Below are 13,025 nucleotides of genomic sequence, written 5' to 3'. Positions count from 1 at the left end.
AGCTAAAATGACAATATGTGACTGGCTAGGTGGTGATGGTAGGTGTAGGGTGACCAGATTCCAGAGAGAAAAACTGCAGGTGGGGACAGAGCAGGGTTTTGATAGATGGGGAGAAGTGGGGTCATGCTTAGGGGATATGGGACAGGCCTGTGTATTGCATAGACACTCAGCTAGCCTGCTGCCAATTTCACCAGCTCAGCGGGCCAAGGCTCGTCCCTTGGCCTGGCTCTGCAGAAGGCTATGGCAGAGTGCAGCAGTGCCCATTTGTGTAACACCAACAGGCTCTGCCATTCCCAGGCTGCTGCTCCCCCTCGCCCCCTGCCTTTATTTTATTTGCATCCCTGACCATGGGCAGCGAGCCCCTGGCGATGGGCTGGCTACATGGGGGGCAAGCACAGGGCCTTGTGCGGCGAGGGGGGGGGAAGGGGACAGGGGAGCGACTGGGACACAAGCCACACACACAAGGGGGCCTGGGGGCACCACACCTGCCAGGGACTGGGGGGAGGGGCGCCCTAGCAGCAGGGGCATCTGAGAGCCTGGGGGCAGCAAAGTAGGGGCGCCAAATGCCAGGCCTCCCTCGCCAGCTCAGGGCAGAACCATAGGGGACAACAGCTGTAGCAGGCCCTGATGCAGATGCCTGAAAAGGCGGCTCCCCCGCCCCCGCCCCGCTTCACTTGGTATCTCCGTCCCCCCTCCCCCCGCCCTTGGGAATTGGTTTCACCTCCCTCTCACCCCGACAACACAGAAGAGGCGGGGAAGGGGGCGTGGCAGAGACTGCGCTCGCCCCGCCCCCTCATGAGTATTCATTACGGACGTGTGGCGGCACGCCGGCGTGAGGAGGAGCCGTGCGGCTCGCCCAGCCCACTCGCTCCGGCGAGCGTAGTGGTGGGCGTGCCCTGCGCCGGCGCTCGCCCCGCCCCCTTGGTGAATATTGATGAGGCGTGATGCGCAGCGTGCTGTCGTATAGTGTGGCGCCGACGGCGATTGGCCGGGTGCGTGTGTGCGCGGTGACGCGTGTCGCGGCGGTGCGGGTCCCGATTGCTGCAGCCGCTTGTCAGTGTGACGAAGATTGGCACCCAGGTAAGCGCTGTCACTCAAACCCGCTCCCAGCCATCCATCCATCACGGCGCGCCCGCCGCCGCTGGGTGGCCGGGCCCAGACACACAAGCAGACCGGGGATGGCGGGGGAGCGAGAGCCCGCCACACGGAGCAGCGGGGAGGGGGGCACCCGCGCTATATCCAACCCGGGAGGGGGGGTGGATAGGGGCGGCGGCGGACAGGCGCGGGGAGGGGAGGGGAGGGGAGAGCGAGGAAATTTCTGGAACAGCTGCCGACTAACCGTTGCCTTTGTGGAAGCGCGAGGGAGGCGGCGCGCGCGCGCGCCGAGGAGGGGGAGGGAGGCGGCGCGAGGGAAGGGGACGGGGAACAGCTGTTTGTGCCGCGAGGGCGACGGGAGGGGGGGATATTTAAAGGGCCTTTGCGAAGATTCCGATGGCGCGGGGGTCGGGCCGGGGGAGCTGCTGCCGCCGGGCTTTTGGGCGGGGGCACTGCTCTCTCCCTCCCCCCCCCGCAGGCTGGGAGGTGGGGCGGTCGCTGCCGCTGTGGCCTAGCCTGGCCCGCGGCAGTCCCTGGGTGAGAGAAAAGAGCAGCTGCCTGCGTCTCTGCTCGCCGCCTGCCCGGGCACACGCGGCTCCGCGCGGTGTTAAACCCCCGGCCACGTCCCCGCCGGGCCGGGCTGTGAGCCGCCTGCCGCGGGCATCGCCATGCTGCTGCCGGGCACCGTTTGCCGATAGCCCAGGTTATTGTTGGGCGCTGAGAGTTTGAGTTACAGTTTTTCAAGCCAGGAGATCATCTAGTCTGTGGCCCAGGCCGCCATCAGCACCACGCTGCTTCACCACTGTACAGGCTAGAAAAGCTGACCTGGGCTCCTGCCCCAAGGAGCCTACAGTCTAACCCCCTGAGCCTGACACCAATAGACCTGGCTTGCAGGAGTGGGTTATTAGGCCCCCACATAAACAACAAAGATACCCACTGTATAGTTCACAGCCCTCCTCAAATCCCATCTTGAATTCCACTTTTTCCTTGACACCCACCAGAAATCAGCCAGTTAATGAATAGTGGTCTGGCAGCATGATGCCTTTGAAATGACTCAGAAATTACAAGTTGTGCTCATAGCTAAGCTAGGCAGTGGCTGGTCTTATTAGCTCTGTGCTAAACTGACCTGCTACGTTATAGTTGTTGCAGCTTGTTTCAGTTTATATTATAAGCAATTTGAGGCATGGAGCATGACTTCCTACATGTTTGCACAGCACCTAGAACAATTTGGCCCCAAAACTTGACTGGGGCCTTTGGCCACTCTTGTACTACATATACATAGTAATAATATCGGTACCCCATTTTATCTATCCTGCATCCTGAGTCTATGGAAATGTGTGTCCTATGTACCAGTAGATATCACCCAGAGCTCACCAATTAAAACTTCACTGTTTAACATTTATACTATGTGTTTCTCTGCATGTCATGCTTTATTTATATTTTTTAAGGTTATTTTTCATCTGTACAATGGTGTCCCAGCAGCTAATATTTCCAACACTCTTGGAGATGCAATTGCTGTTTTTGGCTTTGTATGCATCTTTCAATTAATGTCCTCTTTTTGTCCCAGTCATCTACAGAAATGTAGCTGATGTGTGGTTTCAGGGGGGAAAGTGAGGTTCCAGGTTTATTTTGATAGCCTTATGAATTAGGAATGTTGTGCTACATAATAAACTATTTTTCCCACATAGAGCAATCCAGGCAAAACTTATTTTTTAATTTTTTTCCCTTGACCCTACTTGGACTCTGATGTCTGTTCCTTTAAATATCTTACTGGAGTAGAGAGCATGAAACACATTTTGGCTTAGTTTGTAGACTTCTTTGGAGAACTTGGGAATCACAGAGGGTTTTTTTCTTTTTTGAAGGTCAATTTACTTTATTATGAAAGGCTCATCTAATTTAAAATGTCCTATTTAAAACTTTATTTATTTTTTTAAAAAGCTTTCTTGTACACAGTTATCGCTGCTTGCTTATTCTAAAGTCCATGATCTTGCTCTCATTTCCAATGTTTGGTCTATACTCAGTTTTTGTACTGGTATACCTAATTCAGTTAGGGGTTTTGTTTTGTTTTAACTTGAAGGAGTTATATTAGTTGGACCCCTAGTTATACGGGATTGGAAATAAACAATACCTATATGAGAATAGCTATATTAATATAAAGCACCTTTGTACTGGCATAACTGGGTCCACATAGGGGTGTTGTACCTCTTTAACTATACATGTATAGTCAAAGCGATACAATTTGTGTGTGTGTGTGTGTGTGTGTGTACAAGCCCTAAAATGTATTTCAAGAATGTTAATTGTGTATACAGAATACTTTAATCTCTCAGATTATATTGCAGGCCAGAAAACTAATGACTGCTGGAGCATCAGAAATTTCCTGATCCAAACCCACAATCTCCAGGGTAGCAGATAATAAAAATATATTGTGGACACATTTTCTTAATACCTCTGCCAAAAATTGCAAAAAATGTGTATATTTATAAATTAGTAAGTACAAAAAGTTATAATGAACTGTCTTAAATTATTGAAAATATCTGAGAAATGAGACAAATAACAAATCACATTTATTTGGTGATATAGAACAGTGTGTCTTTTGAGTTTCTTTGTTTTTACTATAGCTTAGTATTTAGTGCTTCTTTATTTTTTGTTACAAAATTAGTGCTTCTTTATTTTTTGTTACAATGAGAATAATTTCAATGCTCAGTTTGTGTTCCAAACATATCTTCAGTTTAGTCTGTCACCATGAATACTTTCAATTTTAGATAATCCCCTGCCCTGATTTATAATAAAGGACACAAATGTCAATGTCAAAATATAAACTTTATGACAAGTTCTTAATTTAGTAAATCACTTAAGGACATACTTTAAGCATGTGAATAGTTGCATTGACTTCACTGGCAGTGTGGTGTAGAGGATATAGCACTAGAGTGGAACTCAGGAGAGCTGCAGTTCTATTTCTGGTTCTATCACTGACCTGTTGAGTGACCTTGGGCAAGCCACTTCGCCTGTTTCTCCATTTGTAAAGTGGGGTTAATTATACCTGCTGCCTTTCATCTGTGAAATAGATATTTATTTATTACTCACTTGCTTTAAGTGCTCTGCTGAACTAGAACAGTATTTAGTTACCATTTGCTGTATGCTTTATGGAAGTTTAAGAACTCTGTGTGGTGTGTTACAATGGAAATTGTGATACACACTTGGAAAGTTCAATTTGGCATACAGGTTGTTGGCTTACATTCATTTTCTTTATAGTAAAAGGCTTAACTTTTAGATTTTTGTTGTTTGTCTTATTGTCCATGTCAAATATAGTTACAGAGGCCTGGGTACTCCTTGGAGGCATTCGTTATTTGTGATCTCACACTTCACGATCATGGAAGTGATTCTGATGTCATGAGCATGGGACATTGGTAGCCCAGAATGAAAGTGGGGGAGGGGAGAAAATACAAGGCAACCTTCATCTGACCATGTCAAATTTTAGCTAAGTAAGCCTCAAAACAATCCTGCGCGGTAAGTAAATAGTAATAACTTAGTTTCTTCCTCTGTAGAATGGTGATAATGAGGCTACGTCTATACTAGAGACCTTACAGCAGCACAGCTGTATTGAGGCAGCTGTGTCGGTATAAGGTCTCCCATGTAGCTGCTTTATGCTGACAGGAGAGAGTTCTTCTGTTGGCATAATTAAATCGTCCCCAACAAGTGGCAGTAGCTATGTCAGCAGGAGAGCATCTCCTGCCGACATAGTGCTGTGCACACTGGTGCTTCTGTCGGGGTAACTTATGTTGGTTGGGATGTGTTTGTTTTTTTCCCTCCACATCCCTGACTGACAAAAGTGCTAATGAAGACATAACTTGAGGTAAGTGACATGTCCAAGGTCGCCCTGTGTTAGAACTGGAAATAAAACCTACATCTTCTGCTTTGCATACATGTGTTCTTCCTCCTTGCATGTACAGAACAAGTTTGTGAACCACTTGTTTGATATGATAAATATGTGATCTAGGATAGAGTAGTTGTTGGTTATTCTAAGTATTCATTTCAGTTCCAAGTGGCAAAGTACAATCAAAAATCTAATTTAAATAACCCTGGACTTTGCTGGGTACTGTATGGGAAGGAGGGAGGGAAGGGTTTTCAAGTTGAGAGTTTAGCTAGGTCTCAGATTGTTGTTTCTTGAGACAGTCTTTCTTGTTCTCTTACAATCTGTGTGTCAGTTCTGTGTTACAATAGAAAGAGTATGTCAACGACTTAGTATTAGTACATAATTTGAAGCAGTGATACTCAGACCTCAGTGGTTCAGGAGCCATAGTAGCGATCAACATTACTCAAAGAGCCACAGTAGTGTGAATTCATTGTTTCATTTTCTATACATATAGAATTATTTTCACAGCAAAATGACCAGGTATTATTATTTTATCAACTACAATTGTTTAATAACCTAGTAAAAGCATTCTGATTGGTTAATAATTAAATCATACTGTTTTAATATCATGTGCTGCAAAGAGCCTCAGGAGACGCATTAAGAAGCCACTTGTGGCTCCCGAGCCTTAATCTCAGTATCACTGATTTAAAGAGTGAATTTTCTAAACAATTTATAAAAAACCCAACTCTTAAAATTCAATAGTGTGCATCAGCAGTAATAAGCCGTGTTTAAATTAATGTATTATTTTGTGCTGCTGTATTAAAAAACAAAAAACCCTTGCTATTCCTCATTTGTCTCTTACTGGTGAAGCTTTTAGTAAAGGCTCAACTGATAACTGAGTAAAATACTTTATCAAAAATATGTAATAGTTGGGTCTACATTCCAGGCTTTGTAAAGCAGATCTTGACAACTGGGGATAGAATTACCAGTTTAAGAAATAGTCATATACTGCCCTTAGAGTGGCATTCTCTGTCTCTGTCTGGTGGAACTCTCCATCTTCTGCAGTTCCTACTGCTGATAATAAAAGGGATATGGTGATTTACTTCTAGTGGAATAAAATAAAAATGAATTACACTGCCAGCAGATTAAACCTGTATTTGTGGGCTTTCAGGATAATTTCTCTGCCCTTTTTGAGGATATGGTGAGTTTTGGGGGTAGTCACAGTGGGCTAGGCCCTCTCCGCTTACTTACTTTAGAGTTAAAAACAATGGACTAAAGAGTAGGGAAAACAGTAATACAGGCTTAGTTTTTGTTCTCTCAAATATATGTCCTATATAAGAAACATGGGGGATTCTAAAACAGGAGTTGGAACTTAAGTACATAATATGTGTGTGTATAGAATATAGAGGAGTGAGAACTTATGTTTCCAGGTCATCAGTTCATAACCACTAAATTCATATACACCTCTATCCCGACATAACGCGACCCGATATAACATGAATTTGGATATAATGCAGTAAAGCAGTGCTACTGGGGGGCGGGGCTGCGCACTCCAGTGGATCAAAGCAAGTTCGATATAACACGGTTTCACCTATAACATGGTAAGATTTTTTTGTCTCCCAAGGACAGCATTATATCGAGGTAGAGGTGTATATTCTAAGTGATGAAGGTAGCAATGCCTATAGTAAGGTTGCCTGACACTCTCCATTATAAAATCCTGTTTTCAGTTGCTTTTAACTTCGGCAAACGTAAACCATTTGGGCTGTCTTAAACTGAATTATTTTGGAAAGTTTCAGCTAAAACAGTTCAAAGACTTCTGAGAATGAGGTTAGGGAAAAATACATTTTGCCAATTAAAAAACAAAATTTTACAGCCTTTGTTTTGAGGGACATGGATGCAGAGACTTGAAATTTGATAGGGTGATTGCATTTGTGCCAGGATTATATTTTTGGCTGCCCTTGTGAAAACTTGCCCAAATTTATTTGAGTTATAAGCCTCTGGAAAACGTTTACATGTGATTAGCAGTTTGTTAGAGTTTGGCAGCTAAATTCCATGAAGATTCCATCTGCACTGAGCATGCAGCATCCCAGGGCTATAGGGGCTGAGCAGGACCTTCCCTGTAATTGCTTCTCCCAGTTACTAAGGGCTGGTCTACACTGGGGGGGTGTCGATGTAAGATACGCAACTTCAGCTATGGGAATAGCGTAGCTGAAGTCGACGTATCTTATTTCGACTTACCTCGGGTCCTCACGGCGCGGGATCGACGGCCGCCGCTCCCCCGTCGACTCCGCTACCGCCGCTCGCCCTGGTGGAGTTCCAGAATCGACAGGAGCGCGTTCAGGGATAGATATATCGCGTCTAGACGAGACGCGATATATCGGTCCCCGATAGATCAATTACTACCTGCCGATTCGGCGGGTAGTCTGGACGTACCCCAATACTACTGTGGTGCAAAGCACAGGAACTGAGTGTCTCTCCTGTCAGTGCTCCTCCTACTGGTGCTCAGACTGCAAGAAGAGCAAGGAGGAAGCAGCCTGAGTGAAATGCAGAAGGGTAAAAAGCAGAAGGGTTGGTAATGAGGATAAGAACCTGGTGTGGAAGGGGAACAGGAGTCAGGAGAGGGCAACAGGGGCAAGATTCAATAGGACAGAAGAGGGGGGGGGAAAGGAATGGGGGGGATAGGAACTAATGGGAACAGAGGGAATAAGGGAGCGGGACAGGAGTTGGGTGTGGAGGCATCAGGGGAGGGATGGGCCAAGAGCTGTGGATGGGAGCAGAAGGGGATAGGGAGAGGCTAGGGGGAACAAGAGCAGAAGATGCTCTAACCATTACAGCACATTGGAATTAAACCCATTATTCTTGATTCAACATTCCTTTGCTAGCTACAAAATAGTTGTGAAAGCCACTGCCAGAATTTGTCTCATCTCCCTCTAGTAGCAGGTCCACATAGTTTTCTACTGCTGCTGGTTACTCCATTATCTCGTGGCAGAGGACTGTGCTGTGGATATAACCATCCCAAACCTACTGGACTCCTGACTTATTCAGTGCACACAAGGACTGTGCTCTAGAGAAGCATCTGGGTTTTGTAGTGAATGAGGCTATGGTCTTTAGGACCCTTGCTTCATTTGTTGCAGAAGTTGGAAGGTGTGCTGTGAATAAGGCAGGGGACTGCAGGACGAGCAAATGGTGGTTTTGTGGTTAAGACAATTGAATGCTTCACTAGAGAATTGGATTCTATCCCTGCCTCTGGAACGTAGTTCCTCTGTGATTCTGGAAGTTACTAAACCCAACATTTTCACAGTTAGATGCTTATTGGGTATGCTTTGTTTTCTGGGTGCCCAACAAGAGACATCTTGGGCCAAATTTGCAGAAGTGTGAAGCGCTCATGATTACAAGTGATGACAATGGTAGCTCCAGTCTGAGTCTATTCATTGCTATACAATACTAAGTACTTTGAAAAACCAGGTCTTGGGCTTCTCAAGTTGGGCACCCAGAATTAGTAGACACTTCTGACATTTTTGTCATTGGTCTCTGTCCCTTAGTTCAGCATGTGTTAAATGAGGATAATGTCTAATCTCACAGGGATATTGTGAAGATAAATTCATTAATGTTTGTAAAGAACTAAGGTATTACATTGAGAGCACCACAGAAAAACCTTTAAGAAATTAATAATTCTTTATTCTGTGTTGCTTTGGATGAAGTGCAGTAGATAGTGTATGGGCCACACTGAATTATGAGGCTAAAATAAAATATTGAATAACTGCCCATTCAGAAAGCACCATATGTTAGTCCCATAGGAACCTAATTTGGCTAATTGGAGGCCAAGTGAAGCTGCTAAAGCCAGTGGGAATAGGGGACTGTGATGAGCATCCCAAGGTTCACTGGCAGCAGGCCACAAGCTTTCTAAGGTTCATGGCGTAAGGAAGCCGGCATGAGCAGGTGAGGGAAAATTCATTTACCAGGAAACCCTAAATGGGTCCTGGAGACTAGTGAGGCACCTATGACCGAGATCCCCTTCATGGGGCCTTGAGAGCAAAAGGAGGGATAAGGAGATTTTTCCTCCCCCTACTTCACTTCTGAACTTCAGGTCGCCTTCCAGTCCACTTTATTCCTCACCACCATTCCTGCAGAATTTAGGAGGACAGCCCAAGTCCTGTGTACAGTAGGAAGCTGAGAGGAAGGGAACTGTTGTGTTCTGTAGGAAAGGATCCCTGATTCTGTGTACCCTTGTAGAGTTACGGGACTTCTCTTCACCAGATGGGCGTGAGGACACTGGTTATTTGGAGACTTTGTAGCCAGCAGCCCCAGCTAGCATTCACTCCAGACCTCCAGGAGACCTTCCAATTTTTGGACCCACTTCAGTTCATAGGAAAAAGGAGCCTTCCTCCAGCTAGTCTAAGGTTTCTTTTTAAAAAAACAGAACCTTTAAGGTGAAATGGAGATTGCAGGCATATATATTTGGGTTAAGTGAATGTTACCTCAACAATGCTAGTGTAAAAACAAAAAAAGGAAATGCAGAGTTAGGTTGCGCTTCTTAAATGAGGCATCCTATCTTGTTTAATTCTGCCTTCATAGTGATGCATTTAGAAAATTAAAAGCTTGTACTTCCTTATCCATCCATACTAAAGCTTCATTTTAACAGTGACCATAAAAACAAGGTTCATTTAATCATACAATGGTTGTGCCACTTCACAACATTGTTAGTCATAAGTAGCACATATAAAATAATTTTACAAATTCCTGGTTTGACAAACTGTATATTGAAGGCAGTCTTTACTCACTCATCATTAAGGACCTAATCCCGTCAAATGCTGAGGGCACATAACATTTCATGTGAAATGCACAGTACCTTATAGGCTCAGTCTCTATGATGGCATGTAGCCAAGTGTCACTAGACACAAAATGATCCATATGCAGATTTAGCATGCCCAGATTATTACATTAGATTACTTACAAGAAAAAAGCAAAGATTAATGTAGTAACAAAGTAACAGTGGAGATGTCTCTATGAAACATAAATCCAGTGTTATGTAATGCATATCTTTAACACTCCACATGCAAAGAAATGATGAAAATAAGCTTTTGTCTCCTCATGGGCAGAGTTTGGGTGCCTTGTTTGAGAAACTTAACATTTCCAACATTGATTTCCAACTTAACATTCTTGAAAGATAAGATGCACTCAAACCTTAACTTTGCCTTACACTCTTTTTCATGTCGGGGGGGGGGGGGGGTAGTGGCTTGATTGGATCCCAAAGCAGTCAAGGGAAAAGTTTTATATAAAATCAAATTTTCCTCTTACTGTAATGGAAAATCATACCAGTGACTTTCTTTGGGCTTGTCTACATGGAGCAATTGACTAGAATAGCTATAGTGAGTTAACTGTTCCACTATAGCAGAATAATTACTCTGCTATAGCTATGCTGTTATAACTCCCCTGTGTGGGCATACTATTATGGAATAAAAGTGACACTCTGGAATAGAATGGCCATGCTGCAAAGTCACTCCAGCATAGCTATAGTGGAATCGTTATTCCGCTCTAGATATGCTAGTCAATGTCCCTGTGTAGACAAGCTCTTTTTGCAAGCTGATGCTCTGGGAATCCCATAGACACATATGAATATCCTTCAAACAAACAAAGATTACAATATTTTTAGCTATCCTGTAAACAACAAACACAGAACAACTGTAGTATATGCTCAGTAGTGTTTAGGTAAGTCAGAGACAAGTAATCACTGCAACCGCAGTGGAATGAGTGAGTCCCTGTGACACAGTACACTCTTGTACACTATGTTGCTGTATTATTGCATTAGTAAGTTCATTGATCTAAACAATATCTTTAATGTATGCATCTGTTAAGATGTGCACAGGTCTTCGTGTTTTTAATAGATGAAGTAGGCATTGAGAGAATGAGTGTGCAATGTAAATTCTTCAATTAAGATGCTAGGATATTATTTTGTGTGCTTTCTTTTATAAAATTGGGCCTCGGCTCAGGTTACCTTGTTTTGGTTTTTAGCACAAAACCTCAGTGGTGCTTTGCCTTTTTCAAGTGACAAAGGCAAACTGCCTTTGATTTTGACTTCCTAACCTATAGGGATATGCAGTATTTTACACTTGCCAAGTTACTGTACTCTCTCTGACTGTATCAAGCTAAAATAGTCTCCATTTTGGCTTTCATTGGTTCCGTGGCCATTGTGATCATCTAGTCTGACCGCCTGTATAGTATGCGCCTTAGAACTGAGGCCGCCTCCTCCCCCACAACATGCTGTAAAAACTCCACTGCCCACCACTGCCACAACAACTGTTTTTCTGCATATAAAAAACAGGGCCAGCATTAGGGGGTAGCAAGCAGGAGCCCCACAAAGCTAAATTGCTCAGGCTAAGGCTTGAACTGTGGGTGGCGAGGTTCAGGGCCCTAGGCTTCAGCCCCACACGATGGGGCTTCGGCTTTCTGCCCTGGGCCCCAGAGAGTCTAACATTGACCCTGCTTGGCAGACCTCCTGAAATCTGCTCAGAGCCCCCCAAGGGGCCTCAGACCCCTGGCTGAGAACTGCTGTCTTAGAGCGCAGCTTTTAGAGAAAATCCAATCTTGTTTTAAAAATTGCCAGTGATAAAGGAGCCACCATGATGCTTGTAAATTGTTCCAATGGTAAATTACTGTCACTGTTTTTAAAAAAATGGTCTTATTTCCAGTCTGAATTTGTCTAGCTTCAACTTCTGGCTATTGGATTGTGTTATACTTTTCCTAACTAGATTGAAGAACCCATTATCACATATTTGTTCCCCTTATAGGTACTTCCAGACTAATCAAGTCACCCCTTAACCTTCTCTTTGTTAAGCAAAATAGATTGAGCTCCTTGAGTCTATCACTATACCACATACGGTATTTTCTAATCCTTTAATAATTCTCATGGTTCTCTGAACCCTTTTCAGTTTATCAACATCCTTTTTGAATTGTGGACACCAGAACTGGATACAATATTCCAGCAGCAGTCTCATCAGTGCCATATATGAGGTAAAATAACCTCTCTACTTCTGCTCAAGATTCCCCTGTTCATGCAGCTGAGGATCGCATTAATCCTTTTGGCCACAGTATCTCACTGGAAGCTCATGTTATGGTGATTATCCACCAGGATCCCCAGTTCTTTTTCAGAGTTGCTGCTTCTCAGGATAGAATCCCCCTCCTGTAAGTATGGCCTACATTCTTTGTTCCTAGTTGTATACATTTATATTTAGCTGTATTAAAATGCACATTGTTTGCTTGCGCCCAGTTTACCAAGGGATCCAGATCACTCTGTATCAGTGACCTGTCCTCTTCATTATTTATCACTCCTCTAATTTTTGTGTCATCTACAAACTTTATCAGTGGTGATTTTATTTTCTTCCAGATCACTGATAAAAGTGTTAAATAGCATAGGGCTAAAAAACAATCCCTGCAGGACCCCATGAGAAATACACCTACTTGTGACCTATCAGCTAGCCAGCTTTTAATCCATTTAATGTGTGCCATGTTAATTTTATGTCATTCTAGTTTCTTAATCAAAATGTCATGTAATACCAAGACAAATGCATTACAGAATTCTAAGTACATGACTTCAACACACCTTTATCAACCAAACTTGTAGTATCATCAAAAAAAATACCACGTTAGTTTGACAGGATCTATTTTCCATAAATCCATGTTGATTTACATTGATTACCCTTCTTTAATTCTTTATTAATCAAGACCCATATCAGCTGATCCATTATGTTGCCCTGGATCAATGTCAGGCTGAGAGGTCTATAATTACATGGGTAATCCTGTTTACTATTTTAAAATATTGGAACAACATTAGCTTTCTTCCAGTATTCTGGAACTTCTTCAGTGTTTCAATACTTATTGAAAATCAACATTAACGGTCCAGTGAGCACCTCAGCCAGTTCTTTTAAAACTCTTGGATACAAGTTATGTGGGCCTGCTGATTTAAGTGTCCAACTTCAGTAGCTGCTGTTTAACATCCTCCTGAGATACTAGTGGAATGGAAAGAATGTTATCATATGATATAACTACCTCATCTTTTTTTCCCCTATATACAGAACAA

The 13,025-nt window shown here is 43.7% G+C and overlaps 1 protein-coding gene across 5 annotated transcripts in view; it reads left to right on the top strand.

Moving 5' to 3' along the window:
* Positions 1-1,013: 1,013 nt before the first annotated feature.
* The window catches only part of LOC112111323 (homeobox protein PKNOX1), a 60,371-nt gene continuing 48,359 nt past the window's right edge, over positions 1,014-13,025 (top strand). For 4 of the 5 annotated variants that reach the window (XM_024206704.2, XM_024206702.2, XM_024206703.2 and 1 more), the window contains exon 1: positions 11,952-12,130. The gene's annotated coding sequence lies outside the window, so the exon portion shown is untranslated. Of the gene's footprint in view, positions 1,081-11,951; positions 12,131-13,025 lie in introns of those variants that run through there. The other variant, XM_024206701.2, reaches the window with a different exon arrangement.

The sequence above is a fragment of the Terrapene carolina genome, unplaced genomic scaffold (genome assembly GCF_002925995.2).
Source record: "Terrapene carolina triunguis isolate 2854851 unplaced genomic scaffold, T_m_triunguis-2.0 Scaffold30, whole genome shotgun sequence".
Classification (NCBI taxonomy): domain Eukaryota; kingdom Metazoa; phylum Chordata; order Testudines; family Emydidae; genus Terrapene; species Terrapene triunguis.
The sequence above is the reverse complement of the archived record's forward strand: the minus strand, read 5'-3'. Positions and strand labels throughout refer to the sequence as shown.